Source organism: Alosa alosa, chromosome 4 (assembly GCF_017589495.1).
Source record: "Alosa alosa isolate M-15738 ecotype Scorff River chromosome 4, AALO_Geno_1.1, whole genome shotgun sequence".
Taxonomy (NCBI): Eukaryota; Metazoa; Chordata; class Actinopteri; order Clupeiformes; family Clupeidae; genus Alosa; species Alosa alosa.
Window position 1 is genome coordinate 30334327 of NC_063192.1, and position 14716 is coordinate 30349042.

A 14716-nucleotide genomic window follows, 5' to 3' on the forward strand; every position below is an offset into this window, starting at 1 on the left:
CTGTTTTGATTTATGTGGTTCGTTAACCCCAACACTGACAATAATGTAGACAGCAAATTTCGATTTCGATTTTCGTGTAGTCAAGCCTTAAGCCATACCCAAGTAGCCTAAATCGAGGGTAATGTTTAATTATGCATGATTTATTTTGTTATTGAATTTAAGTAGGCTGGGATTACTCGGCAACAATTATGTAAGGGACTGCAGGCAGAGCGATGTACAGTGGCAGAGCGACGCACAGTGGCTGAAAGTGGTACTAAAGCTTCACGCAGCTTCACGCAGCGTAATGCGCGAATGAAGTGGTCATTTGAAAGCGATGCCCACTGTACGGAAATGTACTACTGTCAGAGACTTTATTAACGAGAATGGACTCACTCTGCTCCAGACCAGGCCCAAATGGATGGTGAACAGCCTTGTGCAATGGTATAACCACAACGTCTGCTACGCAAATGATACATCACTTTCTGTTGCAATTCGCCTGAATACACAAATGCAACTCGCTAATGTAAGAGCTAGTTACACTTCTCCATCGTTTCAGTTTCATTTGCCCTGTCCTTGATCTCTGTTTATTAATCTCTATCATTTAAGGGGCTGGGACATGGAAAAGCAGTATAGTTGGGTAGGCTATCGAGTTTTGCCATGTTAACCTATGGAGACTGCTTGGCTGTGAGTCATAAAGGGCACTTATTTCGATGTGCAGTGGCCTAACCTAACATTTTGCATGGTAGAAACATTATTTAAATGGAAACACTTACTGTTACTGTTATAAAAATAGCAGAATCATCCATATGCATGATATTTCCATAACTGCTAGATACGCTTCAGAATGACTGCAAAGACTTGTTATTAGACTCACTAAGACGTATAGCCCAACAGCAATCTATCTAAAATAAAACATTTTGAAAGTACCATTCATTATTTGTTGTAAAGTATTGAAGTTGTAGGAAATTTCTGGCTTTTACATTACATTACATTTGGCTGACGCATTTTTAGCCAAAACGATTAACAACATGGTAAGTTTTAAAGTTTTAAAGCAATTCTCAACAATTTTAGGACAATTAAACGTGTCAGTTCAAGACGGCTGGTAAGTGCTAGGATCAGTAAGACTTGTTGTCAAAGTCAAAGTCAAAAAGTCAGCTTTATTGTCAATTTCTTCACATGTTCCAGACATACAAAGAGATCGAAATTACGTTTCTCACTATCCCAGGTGAAGACAAGACATATTTTTCCAATTTAAGTCCACAGACAAACATAACATTCAAGTAAACAAAAAGTAAAAAGTAAATAAGTAAATAAGAGGGCACATATAATAATGAAAAAATAAAGAGCAGCAAAATTTGGTTGAAATTGTGCATAGACAGTCAATAAAATACTAGTGCAAAGTCAGGCCAATAAAAGGCTTGGGTAGTTCTGTTTGACCTAAGTAATAAAGAAAGTGGCATAGTGGTGGTAAGTGGTGCTATGAAAGGAGATGTTCTCTAAAGAGCTGGGTCTTCAGGAGTTTTTTGAAAATGGAGAGGGATGTCCCTGCCCTTGTAGGAACTGGCAGTGTGTTCCACCAATCGAGGAACAATAGATGAGAAAAGTTTGGATTGGCCTGAGCGTACCGGTGGTAGAGCTAGACGTTGTTTGTCTGAGGAGTGCAGCGGTCTAGAGGTAGTGTATTTCTGTATGAGGGCATTTAAGTAGGCGGGAGCAGAACCGGAGACTACTTTGTAGGCAAGCGTTAGAGCCTTGAATTTGATGCCATAGGTAGCCAGTGTAGCTGGGTGAGCAGCGGGGTAACGTGCCCTTTTGGGTTGGTTGTAGACCAGGCGCGCTGCCGCGTTCTGGATCATCTGAAGGGGTTTCACTGCGCAGGCTGGGAGACTTGTCAGGAGGGCGTTGCAGTAGTCGAGTTGTGAACTGACTATTGCCTGAACCATAAGTTGGGTAGCATCTTCAAGTAAGTCCTGATTTTCTGTATGTTGTAGAGTGCGAAACGGCATGACCGGGCGACTGAGGCAACATGATCTGAGAAGTGTAGTTGGTTGTCGAGAACAACTCCTAGATTTCTTGCAGTCCTGGTAGGTGAAACAGACAGGGAGTCAAATTTGATGTTGATGTCGTGGTGTATGGTAGGTTTAGCTGGGAGGACCAGCAGTTCAGTCTTTGAGAGGTTCAGCTGGAGGTGGTGTGCCTTCATCCATGTAGCTATGTCTGAGAGGCAATCCGTGCTGAAACCAAGGGGTCATCAGGGGAAAGGACAGATAGAGCTGTGTGTCGTCTGCATAGCAGTGGTATGAGAAGCCATGCGAACGGATAATCTGTCCCAAGGAGGTGGTGTAGATAGCAAAGAGAAGGGGGCATAGCACTGAGCCCTGGGGGACCCCTGTGGTGAGATGGTGAGGTGCAGATAGCTGACCAAGCTATCTTGGTTAAATACGTTAAACGAGCGTCCTGTGAGGTAGGATTCAAACCAAGAGAGAGCAGAACCGGAGATTCCCATGTTAGCGAGTATAGAGAGAAGGATGCAGTGATTAACCGGGGTAAAGGCAGCCGATAAGTAGAGCAGAATGAGTACTGATGACTGAGCGGTCGCCCTGGCTTCTTTTAAGACTTCTGTTACAGACAGCAGAGCCGTTTCGGTAGAGTGGCCGCTTTTGAACCCAGACTGATTTGGATCCAGAAGGTTGTTCTGTGAAAGGAAGTCAGAGACCTGTTTGGAGACTGCTCGTTTAATGCCTTTGGATAGGAAAGGCAAGAGTGAGACAGGGCGGTAGTTCTCGACTTGAGCAGGGTTGAGAGAAGCTTTCTTAAGTAACGGTGTCACCCGGGCCATTTTGAACGCAGTTCGAGGCATTGATCACATGTGATAGCTGGTGCGATGGTTGGGCTGATGGACTGAAGTAGGCTCGTAGGCCGGGTAGGAATTTCACGGCGGCCACGACAGCCATGGCCGTCGTAGCCCCTTGCGTTGGCCGTGATGCCCCTTTGAAAATCAGAGGTTTACAGGCCACGGTGGCCTTGGTGCCCCCTTCTTTCAATATTCTGCTTTATGTCCTACTAATAGCGATTTTTATTTAGCCTGTGGCCTGTCAAAATAATCTTAGCATTCACAGCATAAAATTAATTTAGTCTTTTACGCAGTGGAGAAAGTGACAGCAAGAAAGAAAGTCGTCCCAAATTCACCCATTCTCAGTTGAACTACTTGCTGGTAGCCTACTCATCATCACACAGACATTACAAGTATCACATGAAAGAGCTCAGCTTTTAAACGATGTTAGCCGATCATTGCTGTGTTGAACGGTTCGCGAGAAAAGTAAATATAATTCAATTTAATCATACATTCTACTGAAGGTTTTGCGTTTATGATCTCCCTACCCATTCATCTCTTATACTTCACAAACCCTTCTTTTAACACATGACAAACCATATATCAGAATAAACAGCAGACCTTACCAAACACAAAGGTGTAAAGCAGTCCCCTGTACAGTTAGCCGTTCCAGAGTAATCCAGTTTTGAATTTGCAGTAAATTTCGACATGCATGGATGTCTCCAAATTTGGGCTTTAAGTTTTACAATGTGTTTTTAAATTGTTCCACATGATTTCATAACGGGCCAAATACAAAATAAATGTTACAAATATCGCCTAGCCTAGATATTGGTAAATCAGAGGACAGCTGACTAAGACTTTGTGAAAGTAGCCTTAAAAAGCCTACAAAATGCTAAGCATGCATCTAGGCTATTTGAGTTTCTTAAAGCTGAGCTGTGCTTAAATTGTTCAATACATGATTTCATCGCAGGCCAAATATAAAATAAATGTTATATATAGCCTAGATATCTGTAATTATTAGATGATCAGATGATTTACAGTTCTATGTAATATGTCATGTTTCATGTTTTTGTAATGTTTCATACAGTGATGCAGGTCTACTGCAGTGAATAGGCTAAATACAACTTTGATCATTTTTATATGCTACTACTGTATAGTTAACTTTGGCCTTGGTGCCCTGACATGTGGCCTTTGTGCCCCCACCAAATATGCCCAACTGAAGGCCAAGTGGCCTTGCCCCCAGAATGGTGAAATTCCAAGCCTGCTCGTAGGTATAGGGTCCAGCGAGCATGTGGTAGGACGGCTACATGTCAGGAGTCTAGATACTTCACTCTCGGAGAGAGGCGCGAATGCTGAAAAGATGTTCCATGGCTTAAACTGCTGGCTTCATTCGTCCATCATGCCTGTTTCATTCGTCCCGACCAAGGAATTAGACATTACGCACATCCCACTTTTGCTGAAATAATTCTTGAACGGTTTTGTTCAGAGCAGAAAATGCAACTGTATTTGGCAGAGGATAGATGTAGGTTGCTGATTACTAAAGTTAGGCTACTGTTAACCAGCTCTATCACAGCTGTTTTCCACAGCAAAAAAAGCAAAACGTGTGCAGCATCAGGATTTGCTTGAAGCAACACAGCTAACATTCAAATGACAAAGTGAGGGTGAATTCAAATGATTTGGTGAGTGTAGGGGTGCCTATTTAGAATTTAAACGCTACCAGTTCCTGGTGCCAGGCCAGTGGGTGCCTGCAAAAAAAAACGTTTTTGGGGAGAGTAGTTAATAGAACTGATTTAGAAGTGGACTGTTCCTGTAACTACTTGGTCTGAAACAGCCTATAGAAAAACTCCAAAATATGCTCTTTTTGCTGTTGCCGATACTGTCTCTCAGCAGGACAAGCTGTGTCACCCAGTCTTTGCATTGTGCAAAATTTTGTATCAAAGTCCAAATAGTTTTCTATATGCCTTTGTAAATGGTTTACTTCTCTATTTTGAGATAACAATTACTATCTAGGTAAAATACTGTTATCTAATTGGCTATAATTTATTAATGCATGGGATTAAAGAACTTTTTATTTTATGAGGCGGTCTCCTGTAGTTTTATTACCAGGAATTGGTATAAGATGGTTTTATTGCCATACAGGACATCTTATACATTTATACAAAAGACAATAAGACCGTTAGACAAGACAGAATATACAACAGAACTTCCCACACACACACACACACGCACACCCTACCACACCCCCACACATACACAACATCAGGACAGAAGAGACAGACCCCACTACACATAAATAGGATGATAAAGTGCAGTTATTCCATACTATGACAGTCCAGCTGGAAACAAAGTCCATGGTGCTATTGAAAGAGCTGTCCTGCAGGTATCTTCTTGTTCATCAATGTAATACTAGTTGGAATGAATGACCGACTGGCTTGATTAGTTTGGAATAGCCTGAACCTCCTCCCTGATGGCAACACCTCATATGCCTGATGTATCTTCATTAATTGCTTGACCTTTCTTCAACACCCTTCTTTCACAGGTCATAGCCATACTGTCTAGTTTTTGCCCCACAACCTTGCTGGCCATGTTAACTATCTTGCTCAGTTTGTTTTTGTTGGCCACTGACAAAGAGAAATACCAGGCAACACAACAAAAAAGTAGCATGCTCTCCACAAATGAGGGATAGAAAAGTAACATCATATCTCTATCCACTCTAAATTGTCTTAGTTTGCTCTAAAATGCAGCCTCTGCAGCCCTTTGGTGTCGGTATTACTGTTCCATTGCAACTTATTAACTATGATTGTGCCCAAGTACTTGTACTCTGCTACAATCGTAACATCCTCTCCATTTATAACCATACTCTGGCCGGGCTGGCTCCCAGTTCTATTATTATTTCCTTTGTTTTCTTTATATTTAGAAGAAATTAATTTCAATGGTCCATGCTAGGCTAGCTACAGAGCCTGGGAAGTGTCACTGCAAGATATTTTTGTACATTGTGCTCTCAATTTACTAAATTGTGCGCTCACTTTACCAGAATTAAAAGGACATTTTAGTAAAACATGCACACAATTTAGTCAAATTAAATTTACTAAATTGACAGCACAATTTAGTAAATTGAGAGCACGATGTAGTAAAATGAGAGCAAGATTTAGTAAAGTGAGCACACAATTTAGTAAAATGAGTGCACATTTTCTGGATATACACAAAAAAATATCTTGCAATGACAACTCCGGGGTTCTGTAGCTAGTTACTTTAGCCAAAATAGTTTGGAATTTTTTCAAAATGGTGTTTCCTGGAGCTTAATCCTGACCCCCCTCGTTGGGCCCCAACTCTCATAGACTGTCTCAATTTTGATTTATTTATTTCGTTTTTGAGTGGGCTACACGCCCCTGAATCATATTTCGGCATTTCCTGCACCTACTTTCTAACGTGATCATGTTTTTCTGCAGTGTAGTTTTCGGTAGTGAACTCTCTTTCCTTGCATGACCCTGAAAACGGAAAGCTCTGACCTGTTCTGCCATGGTTTTCTTGCCATGATACTGTGGAAAGCCCTGATCCGCCATGCTATGGCACCATTATTTTCAAGCTTGGCTTTGAATTTTTTTTTTTTTTTTTTTTTTTTTTAAGCCTGGTGCTTTTTCTCTACGAACTCCCCCTCGCTCGGTCTGAAGATCTTTTCCTTTTCTTTGCGTCTTCCAAAATATGGAGTGATTACTAGCGATAAGGAATCCGAGTGGCGATGTCCTGAGATATAGCCACTCGTTGATTGCCTCTCATCCAATCAGAATAAATTGTTTGATTGGACCTAGCTGTTGAGTAATGTCGAGTGTTTATTTTGGCACTGTGGATTAACATACTCATGGCAATGGGTGAGCCAAGAATATAGAAGAGAGTCATCATCACCTTCAAGTGACTTTGGTACAAATTGCCTTCACTTGCCTGATATCCTAGAAATGCTTCCTTACAGCACCAATGATTTTCATCAGACGATGCATTGCCTCTTCCTGTGTGTTAGTCCATGCATTGATATTTGAGCGTGAACTGGAGTCTGCTGCGAATTGAATGTAACAGCATGATCATGTATGTGCTTTGTTGGCTTGGTGGTGGCTAAAGCTACCTGTGGTATTTTCCAATTAATAATACCACTTGGGGGCCCCAGTAGTGGCGCGACTGGCTGGGGCACCTGCACCGTACCCCGGCGACCCGGGTTTGATTCCCGCCCCGTGGTCCTTTCCGGATCCCACCCCTGACTCTCTCTCCCACTCACTTCCTGTCAATCTCCACTATCCTATCTGATTAAAGGCATAAAAAGCCCAAAAATATACTATAAAAAACAAAAATAATACCACATGGGCAGAAGGCAATGTGACTTCTTTTCCCCCAAATTGTCTTTTTATGTTGCAGGTTGACACATTCAAAACTACAGTTGCTTGTAGTCCAGCGAAGCTTGTAGTTCAACAGCATAGCAACAATGGCGATGGAGGAAGAGACGCTAGAAGCTATCCGTGAAGTTGTCTCAACTCTCGAGGGCATCACGCAATTAAAGCAGGAACAAGAGGCTTGTCTTGTCAATTTTATAAATGGCAAGGACGTCGTATAACTCTCCTTCCAACTGGTTTTGGGAAAAGTTTGATTTATCAGATGATGGTGATAACTAAACCTAAACGCATTACTAAGTGTACTACATGCATCACTACTTATCATGTTTTCAAATAAACATTTGCTGCTCGTTATTCTCCCCCCTACTCTCAAATTACCTTTACAAAATCAATGCGGCAATGTTAGGCCTACTTAAGGAATGGAATGTTAGCTACTAGCTAGCCTACCGAGCGGGGCTCAAGGCGAGGCGGTGTATCTTGACGTGAGCTAGCCGGTTACCGAGCGGGGCTCAAGGCAAGGCTGCTGTGATTGTGCTTGACTGGGACTAGCGATTACCGAGCTGGGCTCAAGGTAAACCGCTCCGTGTTTGTGTTTGACAGACTGAGGCTAGCCTGAGGCCGAGCTGGGCTCAAGGCGAGGCTACGGTGCTTGTGGACAGTAACGTTAGCCATGAGGCTGCGTTGTTTTATGCCAAACAACTGTTAGTTTAACCGAGCAAGCTCCAGGTCAACACGTAGGTCGTCAGTACAATCCAACTTATCCGAGAGTGTAGTCTGAACAGCCCGTGTAGGACGAAGTAAGCTCCGTAGCTCCGACGAAGTCACCGGGCTGCGTAGAACAACAATTGTCTGATAAGCGGCGAGAAGAGATAAGAGGAAAACTGGCGTGTGACAAGAGCTGATATAATCTCAGTGACATGACGCTTTTGGTATACAACTCTCGGTCTGTGGCTGGCGCAATAGAGCTATATCCACTACGAAGAGACTGCCCTGCCGGTCAGGTAGCCTACAAACTAGCCAGAAGTGGTACGCGTAAGAGCCTGAACTCCGGCGCACAGCATACGTCATTACCAAACGTTGCTGATTGGTTAAGGGAACTCCAATGATTTTAAACCTCAAAATAAGCATCCGCCCATTACGGAGACAGATTCTTATTACATTGTTCCAGACTGTATGACGAAGAGAAACGTAGTCACAGGCGGTAAGGACCAGGCTAGGTTCCCGTGGGTATGTGGACCTGAATAGGGTACGGGCGCTGTTACCAGTTGCACCACAGTGCCCACCATAATGGCACATATTTAATCACAGTGACAATTCAGCTCACGTTGCACAACGTTGGACTGGAGCAACGCGAGCTGAACTGTCACGTGACTCTTTTCCCAAGATGGCGCCCGCTTGTATATGTGAACGGTACTGTTTCTAAAATCTTTTTAACCCTTAGAACCCGATTGACGCAAAGTGCGTCAAAAAACACACCTTTTCTTCTCTGTTACATTGCTCCGTAACTGTTCATCGCAGCGAGATGAAACATCTATTGCGTGACAGAGCAGAAGTGGGGCTTTCCAACGAGACCAGGCACTTGTCTGTACGTTAAAGTATGAAAAATAAAAAAAACATAAAATTAAATCAAATTGCATCATATTTACAGTCTATACTTCTCTGCATTCACCTGCACACCCATTACTCTTGTTTGAATTACTCGCGAACCCGTGAAAGCATAGATATGGCAAGAGCTATCCATTGGTACCAAGTATGTCGATCCTTCTGGCTTATGAAAACAGATGAAGTGACTGCAAAATAATAACGTCATGTACAAAAACCAACGCTGCACACCCATTACTCTCGTTTGAATTACTCGCGGACCTGTGATCGGATAGATATGCCACGCATGTCAGATGAAAGAGGAGACACAGAGCTATCATTTGATACTAAGTACATTCTTCTGGGTTATAAAACAGACGAAGTGACAGCAAAATAATAACTTCATATAGCTTGACTTACCTCACGTTTTTGTCTGTTTTTGTGGCAAAGCATGTTTATAATTCAACGCTATTGTGTTTCTCTATGGCAAAGAATGTTCATAATCCGGTTTTGAGCAAATTCCATCCAATTCAAGGCTCACATTGCATCCCAATTTGTTCGACAAAGAACTTTTTTTGCCTTTACTTTGTTCATGGCAATGCAGTAAAAGGTTGTAGAGAACCTTGTAGAGAGTGCAGACACAGGCACACACAGGCTAACACGTAAACTCGGATCAAGTCAGGTCAGATCAGTTCGTGTCAGATATGGAGCGCAGAAAGGTCATTTTTAATCACTAAATAAAAAATGGCATTTATTTCTGAAAGGAAATACTAAATTATTTTTTTTTAAAAATGGCATTTATTTCTGAAAGGCGCACACCACATATGTCTGTAAATTGCTCAGTCCCAGAGAATCCCTCCACCATGGCAATGATATTGCCAGATTCAGGACAGTCTGCCCTACACACACATGAAATGCATGTAGAGCTATGAGCTTGCTGTGGTGAGATAAATGTCAAAATATAAGAATTTTTATAATACGCTTTTTATATTTTAATTCTTTAAAAATCTAAATAAAATCAATGCTAGTACTAATGCATGAAATGATAGCCTAGATTCTGCTGAAAAAAACAATATATAATATGTGTGTGTGGCACTTACAATGACCTGAATAAATCCTTATGAATAAAGGTAGTGAAAATGCCCTAAAAACAGCTTAGGGTTCTAAGGGTTAATAAACTGTCTGTAGACTTACAAAGTTCTCAATACTTCGGTTTACATGGAGGGCCCCTCATTATGCTACCGTGGAAGTGTGGTGCTATTTTGAGCCTTGTTGGTGGTATAGAAATAGCGATTCCTTTTTACTTTTATGTGTGTGTGGTAAAACGGGTCACGTTCGATTAGCATGAAAACATATCCCAGAGAACGACAAACTAGGTTTATTTTGCGCCGGAATAGTCCTTTAATTAAGACTGTGTAATGGTATTTCTGGACTGAAATTGAATATAATTTAATCTGATTTAATATATCCACCATGACCCTCCTGCTACCAACCTGACTGCTAATGTGAGTTTACAGTTGACAAAATCCAAGGTTAGCTATAGCTAATATGGGTATCATCATCAGTTGACAATATTTTCCATAGTAGAAACACTGGTGATGCTAGACAGCTTGCAGGCTTTCATCTGTCTTTTTGTGGCATACTTAAAAAGCACAACAGGTATTAGAAAGGACAAAAATGTGTGCTGATGAACAAAGGAAGTAAGTAATTTGACCAGTGTCACCACCCATGCTTGTGGTATAGACTGACAGTCCTGATAAATTACCCTTGTCAGCACACTGATCAGCTTGCCTTTTTTTATGTCTGGCATTAAGTCCAATATTACACCCCTTTGGATAGTTCCGATGTGCCCTCCGAAAGATAATGCGAATTCGTCCACTCAAATAGTAGTCGGGACAATTTTCACAAAACATTCATCTTCAAACCGACAGGTTTGTATCTTCACAGAGTATGTAAGGCTTAGTTTGCAAGGAATTGCAGGAATGGGAGGCACGTAGGAGGCATACTTAGTTGTGTCATAGAGTAAGGGGTGGGAGGCACATAGGAGGCATACTTAGTTGTGTCATAGAGTAGGGGGTGGGAGGCACGTAGGAGGCATACTTAGTTGTGTCATAAAGTAGGGGGTGGGAGGCACATAGGAGGCATACTTAGTTGTGTCATAGAGTGGCAACCCCACATGGCACTAATATATTGTGCCCTGCTATGTGTTACATCTAATATGTAACTTTATAATATGGTTAAAAAACTGGATCTAATTTGTAACTTTGTTATGTTGTTAAATAACTTCATGGCTGTGCAGATATCAAAGGTTAATTGATGCTCTAAAGAACAAGTCACTCTAGGAAACTCAACCAAGCTGTGCCATGAAGCCATTTGAAGTGTAAATAATTGCATAATTATAAATAAATAATTTGAAGCAAAATAATTGAAAAGCCTAGTATACTTTTTGTATTCAAATAAATTAAATATTTTTTTCTTGTAAATGCCTCCTTGTGTAAAATTTCATTGCACTCCTAAAGTTCTTTATGCGCTCCTAAATTTTTCAGTGGGAAAAAGAGCTGCAATGCTAAGGAGTCTCCATTTACCCCATGATGCACTTGCATCAAGATCAATGAAAATGAGTTGTGGGTGCTACCAGACCATGTCACCACAATGTCAGGCAGTGGTGGTAGTAAACCACTTGGCAATTTACGGTAGAGCCTTCCTCCAAAGGTAAACAAGGCCATTTTAATGTGGCCTTTTAATGATTTAAATACTGTAATACTAAATTGTAATACTGTAAATAGTCCCATCAGATGGCCTATTATTTTCCCCCCATACAATCCCTTCTAAATAGAAACATTGACTTTTAATCCCTGTAGCCTAACTACAGCACCGCCAAAAACAATATAGACCCTTTCAACAATAACAATAAAACAAAAACAATGCTTGAACGTTCTATTTGGTTCCCAATCTACTTCCTCTGCATTAAGATAACATGTGGAATGTTAAAACGGAAGCCTTGTGGGGCCAACTATGATGCTGATAATGGAACTCTCTTGAAAGGGTCTATAGGTTCCAAACAAAGTTACCTTATCAAGAAGGCAATTTCACACTTTTTCACACCAACTCTTAATATTTCTACATTTCCTGCCATCGACTTTCATGAATCAGTTGGAGTTGTTTTTAAACTGACAGTATCTCTTTACTGAACTTTGCCGTCAATTTGTTGAATGCAAAATAAGTAGCTGTGTTGACGTGCAGAAACCATGTTAACCAAAGTGAGGGAAATCAAGTCAGTAAAAGGTCTCATACTGCCAGGAAAGACTGCAACTGGTCCTACAACTGACCAACATCTCTTTGTGCCATCCTAACCAGTCCGATGAGCTGTTAGCAACATTGGAAGATGCACCAAGGCTGGTATGTGGACCTTTGTGCAAATGATTTGAAAGAAAATGTGATAGAGACAGGGTACATTTCTACAAAACACAAAAAGAGGGAAATGAGAAGAGTGGGGAGATGTTTTTTATTACTAGATGAGAGTGATTGGGAGAGGCAAACGATGCACTTTCATTTCATTTCAAGACATGAATAGAGAAAAGTTACTCCTCTATTCCTCAGGTTGCTACAAACTTGTTTCGATTAATTTACTCAAACTGCCAAAGTGGCCCTTTTATGGAAGAAGGATGACAGAGGAACCAAAAAGAACCATTTTTGTTGTTTCATAATTTGACTATTCTCAGTAAGCTGAAAGCACGTCTATCTTCCATTGATGCTGAAATACATTGTAAGCTGTTGTGCAGCTTCGTTCCCCATTGACTGGAATGTTGCAGTTGCCTATAGCTTGCCAAGATGCATGGTACTATCTATGCTTAATTTTAGCCTAGACATTGAGAGCGCTGCTCAGGTTGAGATGCTTTTGAGAGACCTATACTGTACATTTCTGTGGCAAGAGTATGACTTTTGGATACAGCAACCATGCCTGACAAGTTCCTTTCTTAAGCTGCAGTAAGCTACACTATACATACATTATCATATCATATATATAATATACATACAATCATATATATATATATATATATATATATATATATATATATATAGATAGATATATCGTTAAACATCTGGCCAAAGATGGATGCAATTTAATCAACTAGACTATCATTATTGGTAGATCTAGTGCAGAAGGTTTGACTTGTGTATGTTTTTGTGAGACTGTAAATTAAATGCCATCTACAGTCATGTAAATTTCCCTCATGCATTTAATATCTTACTCATGCAAATTATTTTACAACCTCACAACCTGTTCATTATTCAATTAAAGACGGAATTAATTAAGGATTCAAAGCATTGAGATGCTGTCTTTTCAAGCAGCTGACTTTAGAATCACGTGTGTTAAACTAACCATAAAATCCTACCCGGGATGAAAAGTTTCAGAATGTGGTTTTTCATCGCCCCATAACCACTCTGTATATGTTAATAAAAGGACTGCAATTTCAGATTACATTTGGTTTGTATTTACTTTGTTTTATGGAAACACTGATGGAGAAAAACAACTTTTATCCAAGTAAGAATGGGCTTTTAAAACACACCAATTAAACCAATAAAAATACCCTGGACCCTATAGACACACACACACATACTAGTTAAAATGTTTACTTGGAATTCGGGTGTTATGGCTTCATGGCCGTCTCGCACCACCACTGCTACTTTCCGGGGCAGTGAAAGGATAAGTTCATTCTACCGTGAGGTTATTTAGGGCATTCCTCATTACTGCATGGAAACTCATTTTGTCCTCTTAAGGCTCAGAGATGTATTTTTCTCGTAGAAAGATTAGCGAAGATGCGTGCCTCACGGAGTCGCCATTTTTATTTACACACAAAAAGATGACTCTCTTTTTTACATTAGTTACAAAAATCATGCAATTATGTTGTATGGAGAGTGTGTGGATATATTTAAGAGCATGCGCATGAGTGAAGAGAGAAACGTATATTGTATTTCAGTCTTTATTTGTTGTTAATTAATTAAATCAGATATGGGGCGAAGCATGTTGCATCCTAGAATTTTAAGAAAAAGATGGCAGACAATATAGTAGGCTAAGTGTAATGTGTTCTAACAGGTGCATTAGAAACCAAATATTACGCATGGAGATGCCTGGAATTTGTCTTCTACATGAGTAGCCTATTAAAGGTGGGATTAATCACCTTGTGGAAATTCCGTAATTGATCATTCTTGTAGGCTCCTCCGAATCTATTAGATGCTATTTAGACACTTTTGGCTAATATAAAAAAATAATTATATGTATTGTGAAAGTGTGTGCTTTCTCGTGCACATTTGCGTCAAAAGAACACGCATCCTGAAAATGTATTTGCTTAATAAGGTTTTGTCCAAGTTGCATCAACTACAATTCCGTATGCAGGTGCAATAATGTTCTCTTCTTCAGGAAGGCTACCTAGCGTAAAACAAACCGACAAAAACTCGACGATTGGGTTGGTAGCCTAAGCTTAAAAAGTCGTCATTGGACAAAAACACTTTGTTTTGTTTTTTGTTGTCTTTGGACATGACCATACAAATATAGGCTACTCGTAAACAGACACATTCTCCCCCTCTCATATTAATTTACACACACACGCGCGCGCAAGCACGCACACACGCATGCATACACACAGATAAATGTAGCCAAGTTGTTGCTTGGTTCAAGAAGGAAATGGGACGAATCTGTTGCGCTTCTGATTTGAACTTTTGACTGGATGGTGTGGTGTGTAGGTATGAATCCAGAAGTTACAATAGCTCCTCGCTACGGTCAAATTCTTCAATTTGCACTTATTTAAGATCATGTTGACTGAGGTTACAGTCAAAATATACTATGTAGCCTAGATTTTAAACTTTAATCCGTCTATTGTTGTCGTTTCATACTATTGTGAGCTATATAATCAGTTATATGAATATGTGTGTTTAATTTTGA